The sequence below is a fragment of the Palaemon carinicauda genome, chromosome 27 (assembly GCF_036898095.1).
Source record: "Palaemon carinicauda isolate YSFRI2023 chromosome 27, ASM3689809v2, whole genome shotgun sequence".
NCBI lineage: Eukaryota > Metazoa > Arthropoda > Malacostraca > Decapoda > Palaemonidae > Palaemon > Palaemon carinicauda.
This window is the reverse complement of record NC_090751.1, coordinates 4,545,668-4,558,167: the sequence shown is the minus strand read 5'-3', so window position 1 is coordinate 4,558,167 and position 12,500 is coordinate 4,545,668. Positions and strand designations below refer to the sequence as shown.

The 12,500-nt window shown below is 30.3% G+C and overlaps 1 pseudogene; it reads right to left on the bottom strand.

The window, feature by feature from the left end:
- The window catches only part of LOC137621080 (uncharacterized), a 20,517-nt pseudogene that overhangs the window by 6,520 nt on the left and 1,497 nt on the right, over positions 1-12,500 (bottom strand).

Below are 12,500 nucleotides of genomic sequence, written 5' to 3'. Positions count from 1 at the left end.
AGACATTAGCTTTTTGGAATTCCGTTGGTTTGCCCCGGATGAAGAAAACGCCTCATACCACGAAGGGAATGTAAAGTACTGCGATTGGTGGAGGCGTCTGTGCAAATAATCCTCGTTTGGTCTTGTGTCAATAGAGGGACTTATACTTCTTGGAGTTTTCTTCCTCTTTTGAGTATTTAATTCATACTTGTTCTTTTTCGTTTCTCCTCCAAATAACAATGTTGAACCTTTTCTACTATTAGTAACACTAGATGGAAGATATCTTTCTTCATCAAATCGCTTTGAATCAACATTCGTAGACAAGATGGCATCGGACTTGACATGAAGTCTAATATCTTCGCGGGATTCAGTCATTCCTTGAGACGCCTGATTATACAGAGGATCTTGTTTGTAAAGGTTCCTGGGGCTTCGAAGCTTGAATCCTGCTCCTGGTAGGACTGAAATCCGCAGGTCAGTCGAAAAGGTGTGGCGTCCTGTAGATAGAACCTGCAGGTCCCTCAGACGGATCCATGAAACCTAAAAAGTGAAATAGATCAGAGGTAGGTTTGAGGATTTGACAATGGTGATAGGGATTGAATATGATAATTTGTTGTTTTTTTACTACTATTATTATTGTTATTATTATTTTCAGTATGAATAGCATTACTATTTTCATCATGATCATTGGTATTGCTGTTTTATATATATATATATATATATATATATATATATATATATATATATATATATACATATATATGTATATATATATATATATATATATATATATATATATATATATATATATATATATATATATATATATATATATATATATATATATATATATATATACATATACATATATATATATATATATGTTTATATTTATATATATATATATATATATATATATATATATATATATATATATATATATATATATATATATATATATATTTTTGAAGTTATATAAGAAAATGACCTTCTATTTCAGAGATACAAAATAATTCTAAATTGTCAAACTTAACCACATCTGTATATTTAAATGAAGTTAAATCCTCACCCTTTTTTCAAATACTAAAAGGTCTTTCAGAGATACAAAAAAAAAGAGAAAAAAAAAGGCGTAAGATGTTAAGTCTGGGTAAGATCGACAATCAAGGACCTTTAAGAAACTGATCAAGTATGTAAGCTTAAGTCTGAATACGATTGACGGCCAAGGACCTTTAAGAAATGAATCAAATATGTAAGAGTGTAGTAATTTAATACAATCCAGATGTGAAAAAAAATTTCAGGTAACAACCGCCCTGCTACTTCCTCTGGTTGCCCTTGTAAATCATAAATGAAGCCAGGGACTCGTAACAAAACTTTGGAGATGTTGGAGGATCAATTGAATAAATAAGATATTAGATAAATAAAACCCCTTTTTAGTGACCAACGCGATCATCAGGGGTTGATTTACACTATCGGGTTGTGGTGGCATATGTAATTACGTCCCTGACTCGTGAACACCAGACTGGGGTTCGAGTCCCGCTCAAACTCGTTAGCTTCTTTGTTCGCTGTAACCTCACTACCCTTGTGAGATAATGATAGAGGGTTTTGGGGAGGCTATAGGTCTATGTGTTGAGTCATCAGCAGCCATTGCTTGGCCCTCCTTGTTCCTAGCTTGGGTGGAGATGGGACTTGGGCGCTGATGATATGTATATATGGTCAGTTTCATTGTCGTGCTCGACAGGGCAATGTCACTGTCCCTTGCCCCTGCCCTTCATGAGTGACTTTTAAAGGTCTAGGTTCGAAATGATATTTTCAATACTAATTATATTGTGCCTAATCTATACAGGTTTGAATAAAAAGTCCCGAAATTAATTTTATAATCTAGGTTATGGAAATTGATAGAACTCAATTTTTTTTCTAATATTTAAAGAGTCATGCACTAAAGACAAAATTGGGAAAACCATATATGTATGCGCTTTGGTTAAGTAATCAAAGTCTAATGTGAATTTGTAAGAGTATACCATGAAATTATTTCCGTTTTCTTTAAAGTGTGACACAAAATAAATAACACACGCTATCCTATTAAAATACAGTATAGATAAGGAAAAAGCATAATTGTATAGGAATATTGTTCAGTGATACTAGGAAATGTATTTACGCAGTGAACATCAGCCTGTTATTGTAGATATTGTTTACTCTCTCTCTCTCTCTCTCTCTCTCTCTCTCTCTCTCTCTCTCTCTCTCTCTCTCTCTCTCTCTCTCTCTCATACAAACACTTGAAAAGATATGAGGAAGATGTCCTTGGAGTCCTGGTCATGGTTTTTCCTCCGGTGACTGAGAAAAAGTTTAATCTCTTGCTTCCAAGAAAAGAATGTCCAAACCTCTTTTATATTTTTCGCAGGATTTGCTAACAGTATCGTCTGGTATCCATATTTTTTGTTTTTTGTTTGTTTTTCTTCTTTAAATAATCTGTTACAATATTTTAACCTGGAGGCTAGAAGTCAGATATGGATGATATTAAAGAATCTTTATCACCATGATTATGAGTTATCCGTTTTCCTGACAAGTATAAATTTCGACTCACTATGTGATAAGGGAACACTAGTTAACAACTGTCTAACCTCGTATTTCCTTTGTATTGTTTTTAAATTGGCCGATATGTTACTGATAAAAGTTAACATTAATAGTTGAAATAACATGTTTTTATAAGGTTAATATTTTAAATAATATGCTTTTTAAATATCAATAGTTTAAATAATGTATTATTAAATATTAATAGTTTAAATAATGTATGTTTCTTAAATATCAATAGTATAAATGATTTTTTTTTTAAATATCAATAGTTTAAATAAAGTTATTTTATAATATAGATATTCTCCTGCCACGGATATGATATAAAAGATTTTAATTGCTTATTCCATTGTTTATTCGTTAAGTAAAATGTATAAAATAAATTTTCAAGAAAAAGCTTTAAACTAAAGTTTACAGTTTTTGAAATCAATTTGAAACATTAATAAGATCACATTAGCTAGTCATAGTTCCACATAGTGTGTGTGAAGAAGCTATTAAATATTAAGCTGATATTAAACTTGGTAGTGTTATTTTTAGTCCATCTGTTTGGAAAGACAAAAAAACATTTCCTTTATAAATTTAATAGTTTTAAAGGTCAACCACGAGAGGCAGAATCATATCATATAAGATTGTGATCAGCAAAAAAGAAAAAAGAAAAAAAATAATAATTTAGATTTGCTGTGATTTCTGCATTAAAATGAATTCGATTATTAATACATAGTTATAATTTGCATGCATTTTCATTGCAATAGTCTACGTATGGCCAAACAAACCATGATATCTTTAACAACAGCAACAACATAGCCATAAACATTTATTATTGGAACTCCTTAAAAAAAATAATTTACCCATAAACTCTTTTTAAAATTTGATAATTTTGAAGTGCTGTACAAAATGCAACAATTCAGGATTATTTCCAATAACAAAAATATTTGTTGCATTTACAAAGCTTCCCATAGATCAATGCTATTTTGTATTTAGGTTTTACTGGAATCTATTTCTGGTACTGACTTTCAATGATTTATGTCGAAGATCAAAAGAGAAATGGAGATTTGATCATAAATTTCAACTTTTGACCCCATTTATGAAGTTCAGATGAACAAATTACTATAGATTGTCTTTGATACCAAATATATTGACCTTTTTTTGATAAAAGATAAAAAGAATTTCGTCTTTTTTTATAATAAAATAAAGAAATTAAATAATTTGAGATTTGACCATAAATTTCATATTTTGACCCCATATATGAATTTCATATAAACAAAATACTGTAGATTGTATATGATACCAAACATATTGACCTTTTTTTTTTGATGAAAAATAAAAGAAAAATTCATCCTTTTTTATAATAAAATAAAGAAATTAAATCACCTGAGATTTGATCATAAATTTCAACTTTTGAACCCATACATGAATTTCATGTAAACAAAATACTATAGATTGTATATGATACCAAACATATTGACCTTTTTTTCATGAAAAGTAAAAAAAATCATCCTTTTTTATAATAAAATAAAGAAATTCAACCATTTGAGTTTTGATCAGAAATTTCTACTTTTGACCCCATTTATGAAATTTATATAAACAAATTACTATATATTGTCTTTGATAAGAAACATATTCACCTTTTTTTTTAAAACAAATATACAAATTTCCATCTTTACTCATAACGAAATGAAGAAAATAGATAATTTAAAATTTTCATCTTTTTTGATAATGAAATAAAGAAATTAATTTTTTACTTACCCTCTTTCCAGAAAGATGTTTAACTGTACATGGAAGTCGGCTGGTTTGACCTACGTATGCTGTTATGTTGAGATCAGCTTCCTTTTCCCCAAATTCTGGCTTCACCACTGAAAAAACGGAATAATTAAGACTTTTTTTAATATCACACACAAACTTTTACATAAATGGTATACAGTTAATAAACAATTAGTTGATTATATTTTCATAACATACATATATATATATATATATATATATATATATATATATATATATATATATATATATATATATATATATATATTATATATATGTATGTATATATATATATATATATATATATATATATATATATATATATATATATATATATATATATATATATATATATATATATATATGTATATACGTATATACATATGTATATATATATATATATATATATATATATATATATATATATATATATATATGTATATACGTATATACATATGTATATAAATATATATATATATATATATATATATATATATATATATATATATATATATATATATATATGTATATACGTATATACATATGTATATAAATAAATATATATATATATATATATATATATATATATATATATATATGTATATAAATATAAATTTATATATCTATATATAAGTATTTATATATATATATATATATATATATATATATATATATATATATATATATATATATATATATATATATATATATATATATATATATATATATGATGCAAACGTAATATTGAAAGGAAGATAAAATATCATTGGAAAGTGAAAGAATAAATGCGGTAGAATTATTTTATTATTTAGTAAATATTATCTGTAATACAGGATCTTTAGAATTGGAGTCTAATGAAGTATTGAAAAAGCAAATCAGACAATGGCGAGGTTAATTAAAATCTTGAAATCAAATCGGCTGAAGTTACATATAGAAATCCGACTTTATATCAGTTTAGTGGGATCGGTGTTAATGTATGGACACGTGTCATAGACATGGTATGACAATGAAACGATATCCAACAGATTTTGTAGATTTGAGAACAAAGCCCTCAGAAGAATATTGGGAGTTAAATGGCAGGACAGGATTAGATATGAAACTATAAAGCAGATTACTCGAGTGCCATATGTGGATGAGGTCATGGTAAGGGTTAGATGGAGATGGTTTGGGCATGCTTTTCACACTCCCTAAGAGAGATCAGCTCACAAAAATTTTACCTGGGCTTCACAAGACACAAGAAGAGTTGGAAGACCCAGGCGTACATGGCTGAGGACACTGAAGCATGAAGTAGAAGATGATAAATGGAGAATTATTGATTTAAAAGTGCAAGATAAAGACGACTGAAGAGAGTTTACCGAGATGATGATAATGACATTTCCTTATGAATATCTGTTGTGGTTCCCTTATAATCTTCAGTGAATATGTCAATAATTCAAATTTTCATTTTCTCCTACTGTTGAAAAAACCGTAATTTTAATCTGAAATTCTCCGTAAAAATATACTGTTCTCAGCCGTATATCAGTAAAATACAGGCGACCGTAATTTTGACCATACTTTGTTATTTTCTTTTGAGTGGGTGACCGTAATATCACTCCTTTAAGTCACTATATCCATTTTTAAAAAGGTAAAAATATTGGAATAAATGTTGCCAGGCATTTAGGGTTTTTTTTAATGCAAATATTGAACAGTATATCAAAAAGGAGAAGATAATTGAAGAGCTACTAACTTCATAGAAGTAAGAGGGGGGGGGGGGGGGGGGTTTGAAATGGGTTCCTTAAAGCCTTATAATGATTATTCTGTTTTGATACTGTTCACAAAATTCCTAGAACTTCGAATGCTAACACAATTCTATATTATTCAGTTGCAAGCTGTGGGAACAGGATACTGGGGAATTATATTGTAGTTTCTGCCTTATATACTTCTTTGAATATAGCAAAGGATTACACTCTTGAAGATTTATTTCTTTGATTAAACAGCGTTATTGATTACTGCCCTCATCCGTAAGCACTCAAGCAAGTTCTTCATGAATCAAACTAAAACTTCAGTAACATGGTATGACAATGAAGCACTCTCCAATAGATTTGGTAGATTTGAGAACAAAGCCCTCAGAAGGATATTGGGAGTTAAATAGCAGGACAGGATTAAAAATGAAACTATAAAAGAGATTACTCGAGTAACATATGAGGATGAGATCATGATGAGTGGTAGATAGAGATGGTTTGGGCATGCTCTTCGTACTCCTCAAGAGAGATTAGTTCACCAAACTTTCAACTGGGCTCCGCAAGGCACTAGAAGAGTTGGAAGACCCAGGCCAACACGGCTGAAGACTATGAAGCGTGAAGTAGGAGATGGTGAATGGAGATGTATTGAATTAAAAGCTCATAATGGAGACGACTGGCGAAATCTAACCGAGGCCCTTTGCGTCAATAGGCGTAGGAGATGATGATGATAATGATGTATTTTATAACAGTGCCATGAACTAACACTTTATTGCCATCATCTGTATATCACTGTTAGTTAAATTTGTTGCATAATTTGATTCTATTAGCATCATTAATAACTTTCATGTCAAAAACCTTTTAACTATTTGTTCTTAACTTACGCTACCAATACACCAAAAATCCGTATAACAATGATGTATCCTTTCCCGAAATTGAACCCGTCAATCTAATTTAGTTTTGTTTACCTTTATCCTTCTGCCCGTAAAAATCAAGGGAAAATTCACAAGGCAATCAAAACCAATCGTTTTATCCATTTCAAACCATTTATTCCTCCTGGCTAGTACAGTGGTAAAGTGTTTGCCTAGCATTTTTTCTATAAATGAACACTTGACAATATCACACCATAAAGGTAATATATCGATTTCCCATTTTTAGTATACATTGGATTTCCATCAATATTATTGGATTTTATCACTATTTATCAATATAATATTCTATATCATCAACAATACTATTATCTTTTATAACTAATATATGCAAAGATAATATATCGATTTCCCATTTTTAGTATATATTGGATTTTCATCAATATTATCAGTATTATGTTCTATATCATCAGCAATATTATTATCTTTTATAACTAATATAAGCAAAGATAATATATCGATTTCCCATTTTTAGTATATATTGGATTTTATCACTATTTATCAATATAATATTCTATATCATCAGCAATATTATCATCTTTTATAACTAATATATGCAAAGATAATATATCGATTTACCATTTTTAGTATATATTGGATTTTTATCCCTTATCAATATTGTATTCTATATCATCAGCAATATTATTATCTTTTATAACTAATATATGCAAAGATAATATATCGATTTCCCATTTTTAGTATATATAGGATTTTTATCCCTTATCAATATTGTATTCTATATCATCAGCAATATTATCATCTTTTATAACTAATATATGCAAAGATAATATATCGATTTCCCATTTTTAGTGTATATTGTATTTTCATCGCTATTTATCAAAATTATATTTTATATCATCAGCAATATTATTATCTTTTAGAACTAATATATGCAAAGGTAATATATCGATTCCCCATTTTTAGTATATATTGGATTTCATCCCTTATCAATATTATATTCTATATCATCAGCAATATCATTATCTTTTATAACTAATATATGCAAAGATAATATATCGATTTCCCATTTTTAGTATATATTGGATTTTCATCAATATTATCAGTATTATGTTCTATATCATCAGCAATATTATTATCTTTTATAACTAATATATGCAAAGATAATATATCGATTTCCCACTTTTAGTATATATTGGATTTTCATCGCTATTTATCAATATTATATTCTATATCTTCAACAATATCATTATCTTTTATAACTAATATTTGCAAATATAATATATCGATTTCCCATTTTGAGTGTATATTGGATTTTATCACTATTTAGCAATATAATATTCTATATCATCAACAATATCATTATCTTTTATAACTAATATATGCAAAGGTAATATATCGATTTCCAATTTTTAGTATATATTTGATTTTCATCACTATTTATCAATATTGTATTCTATATCATCAGCAATATCATTATCTTTTATAACTAATATATGCATATTTAACGTACAAATTGATGAAAATTCATATAATTAATGTCATGATTATACTTTGTTTTTGATAACTGATCCAGGGCTTAACACGATTGATTGCTGTAAAGTTTTGCTTGATATGATTATTTACTTCCTCAAAATGACTAATAGTATTTACAGTTTATATATGGAATATCTATTTTAATGTTGTTAATGTTTTAAAAACATTTTATTTTAATTGTTCATTACTTCTTATATCGTTTATTTATTTCTTTATTTCCTTTCCTCACTGTGCTTTTTTTTTCCTGTTGGAGCCCTTGGGCTTATTGCGTCTTGGTTTTCCAGCTAGGGTTGTAGCTTAGCTATAGTAATAATAATAATAATAATAATAATAATAATTCGCATAGCGGCAGATCGATCCCACCCCGGGACCGTGTTTAAGCTGTTTACTGAGGAGGCCGCTGCTATGCTTAGGCACCACAGTGGGGCTTTGGGCTTGCTCGGCTGACGTTCTGGTGAGTATCTATTCTGATGAAACTGGAACCAGATACCTTTACCTTTTTATTTGTAAAACAACCCTCATTTCTATGGAATATTATTAAAATGGAATAGGTTAACCAGCCCATCCTGTCCATAGAAACAACTATATTATTCTTATCAATTGCTAAGCTACAACCCTAGTTCGAAAAGCAGGATACTATAAGCCTAGGGGCTCCAACAGGGAAAATAGCCCAGTGAGGAAAGGAAACAAGGAAAAATTAAATATTTTAAGAGCAGTAACATTAAGATAAATATCTCCCAAGTAAAATATAAAAAACTTTAACAACATAAGAGGACGAGAAATAAGATATAATAGTGTGTCTAAGTGTACCCTTTAGCAAGAGAACTCTAACCCAGGACAGTGGAAGACCATAGACTAGAGAACAATGGCTTGAGTTTGGAGTGTCCTCCTCCTCAGACATTCAAACTTTTCCATGTTTCGATATTTTTTAATTTATCTGCAACGTTTTGGGAAGATCTCATTGATATCTTGGCCAGTCTTCAAAATATTTCACGTGTTACTTTATCACCCTTGATATCATTTGATCCTGAGCAGTTGAATTAACCACTTTAATTTCCCTGCGAGATGGATTGCAATGAGTCTATTCTATCAGGAAACTTGGGTGTGGCTATCACAGGAATGTAAAAAATACGGATAAGTTCAGTTTTAAAAATTTTCTTTTATTATTAACTGCTAACTATTCATAAAGGAATTTGAGAGAATATACATAAATTAAGAAATATAGAAAGCTTTATAGATGCTATGCATATTTTTTTTTTTGGATAGATATAATGACTAGATTTTGATTAAATAATTCATAGAACCACCTCTTTCACTATACGTTAGACTACCTAAACACGGATAAGCTCAGTTTAAATATTTTCTTTTATTATTAACTACCAACGATTCATGAAGGAATTTACGATAATGTACATAAATCAAACAATATAAAAAACTTTATAGATGCTATGCATATTATTTTTTATAGATATAATGACTAGATTTTGAATACATGATACATAGAACCATCTCTTTCATTATATCACTATACGTTAGGCTACCTAGCTCTAGCACTTTCCCTATCTAGGCCAAGTGAATAATAAGAAAATATTCAACAGATCTGAATTGAAGATAAAAATTATACACAAAATCTATGAAAGTAATGCAAGAACTAATAAAAATAAAAAGACGAAGAGCCTGCGCAGGTCTAAGCTCAGGACATCAAGTGCCCAAGTGTGGGCAAGGAGCACTTGTCGCAGTAGTTGACTGACATGTGGCAACGTAGCATTTAGGGTGTTAAGCTACTGACATATGGCAACGTAGCATTTAAGGTGCAGTATGAAGCTACCACATCAAGAGTACCTTGATAAAACAGATATAGTTCATAAAGGTTGTGGTGGCTGATGCGGTAACGTTCCTGACTGGTGAACACCAGACTGAGATTCGAGTCCCGCTCAAACTCGTTAAGTTCCCCTGGTCGCTACAACCTCACCATCCTTGTGAGCTAAGGAAGGGGGCTTGGGAGAGTCTATAGTCTATCTTCTGAGTCACCAGCAGCCATTGCCTGGCTCTCCTTTGTCCTAGCTTGGGTGGAAAGGGACCTAGGGCGCTGATCACATATACATATATATATATATATATATATATATATATATATATATATATATATATATATATATATATATATATATATATATATATATATTCAGTATACATATTTATATATGGTCAGTCACAAGGTCATTGTCCTGTTCGATAGGACAATGTCACTGTCCCTTTCCCCCTGCCATTCATGATCGGCCTTTAAACCTTAAACTGTGATATTTCATCTTTAATATACAAACAAGACCTGAATCTAGATAACATAATAAGATTTATTTCAAATCCCTTAAGTGGCCATTATAAAGTAACGACTGTTGTATGAGGATCTGACTCCTTATATATAACAACTATAGAAAATTTCCTGTAGAAAAGTATAGCATTTCTCGTACATCAGGACACACTATATGCCTCTCAGACAACATTTCAACTAAACTCTGGTGTCACTCTGTTTTCATGTCTTTTATGATTATGAAATGCACAATGAATCCTGGTATTTTGATATCATACAGTGCTTTTAGAATCCCAGAATGCTGTTTTTGTTTCGAAATACGACCATGGTGTTGGTACTTTTTAGAAAAATCTTTACCTTCAGAGTTTTGTGACCTGTACCAAAACTGTGGATAAAAGCATTTCTCCTTTTTTTTTTTAAATTCATAATTAAATAAAACTGCTTTAGATCCAGTCATAATTCATGCCACTCTTCGCAGGACTAAAATAGTTGTGGAAAAAGGAGAGAGTATATAAGAATTGTCATGGAGTGATATTTCAAATAAAGAATTTCTGTTATATAATTCAATAGGGCTGTGGTGGCCGATGCGGTAACGTCCCTGACTGGTGAAGGTCAGACTGGGGTTAGAGTCCCACTCAACCTTGTTAGTTTCTTTGGTTGCTGCATCCTCACCCTCCTTGTGAGCTAAGGATCGGGGTTTTGGGGGATCCTAGAGGTCTATCTGCTGAGTCATCAGCACCCACTGCCTGACCCTCCCTGGTCCTAGCTTCGGTGGAGAGGGGGCTTGGACGCTGATCATATATATATATATATATATATATATATATATATATATATATATATATATATATATATATATATATATATATATATATATATATATATATATATATATATATATATATATATACAGTCAGTTTTGTAGAGCATTGTCCAGCTTGATAGGGCAAAGTCACTGTCCCTTGCCTCGGCTATTCATGAGAGGCCTTTAAACCTTTTAATATTTATCTCTCCAGAAGTGTTCTATGTTCTGTTTCTATTTGTGAGCTGTAAATCACAGATAATTATATTCAAATTCTTCTATATTTTGAAATTGGCTTCTTATTCCCTGTTTTACTATTCTTTTAGCTCCAATCATATTAAATAGATTCTATCTTCAAGGTGCAGTATTCGATACTCGCAAGGCTTAGACTAATCTTTAAAAGGTATAAAGGTTTAAAGGCCGCTCATGAATGGCGGAGGCAAGGGACAGTGACATTGCCCTATCGACCAGGACAATGCCCTAGAAACTGACCATATATACATATGATCAGCGCCCAAGTCTTTTCTCCACCCAAGCTATGACTAAGGAGGGCCAGGCAATGGCAGCTGATGACTCAACAGATAGACTATAGGTTCCCCCAAACTCCCCATCCTAAGCTATCAAGTATATTGAAGTTCCAGCGACCAAAGGAACTAACGAGTTTGAGCTGGATTTGACCCCAGTCTGGTGTTCACCAGTCAGGGACGTTACCACATCGGCAACCACAACTCTTAAAGAGCCTTTGCTCCATGCCTACGGGAAAGTGTAGGATATTTTTCCGAGAAATTGTTATAAGTCAGTTCATGTCATTTAAATGATTCAAAATTTTCTCATGATTACCCTTCCACACTTCGTCTTTATTTTAGGCCCGTTTGATATAACCCCTTTGTTTATTTCTACAACTCTAATATAAAATCATATCAATACTATGTTGGTATCAA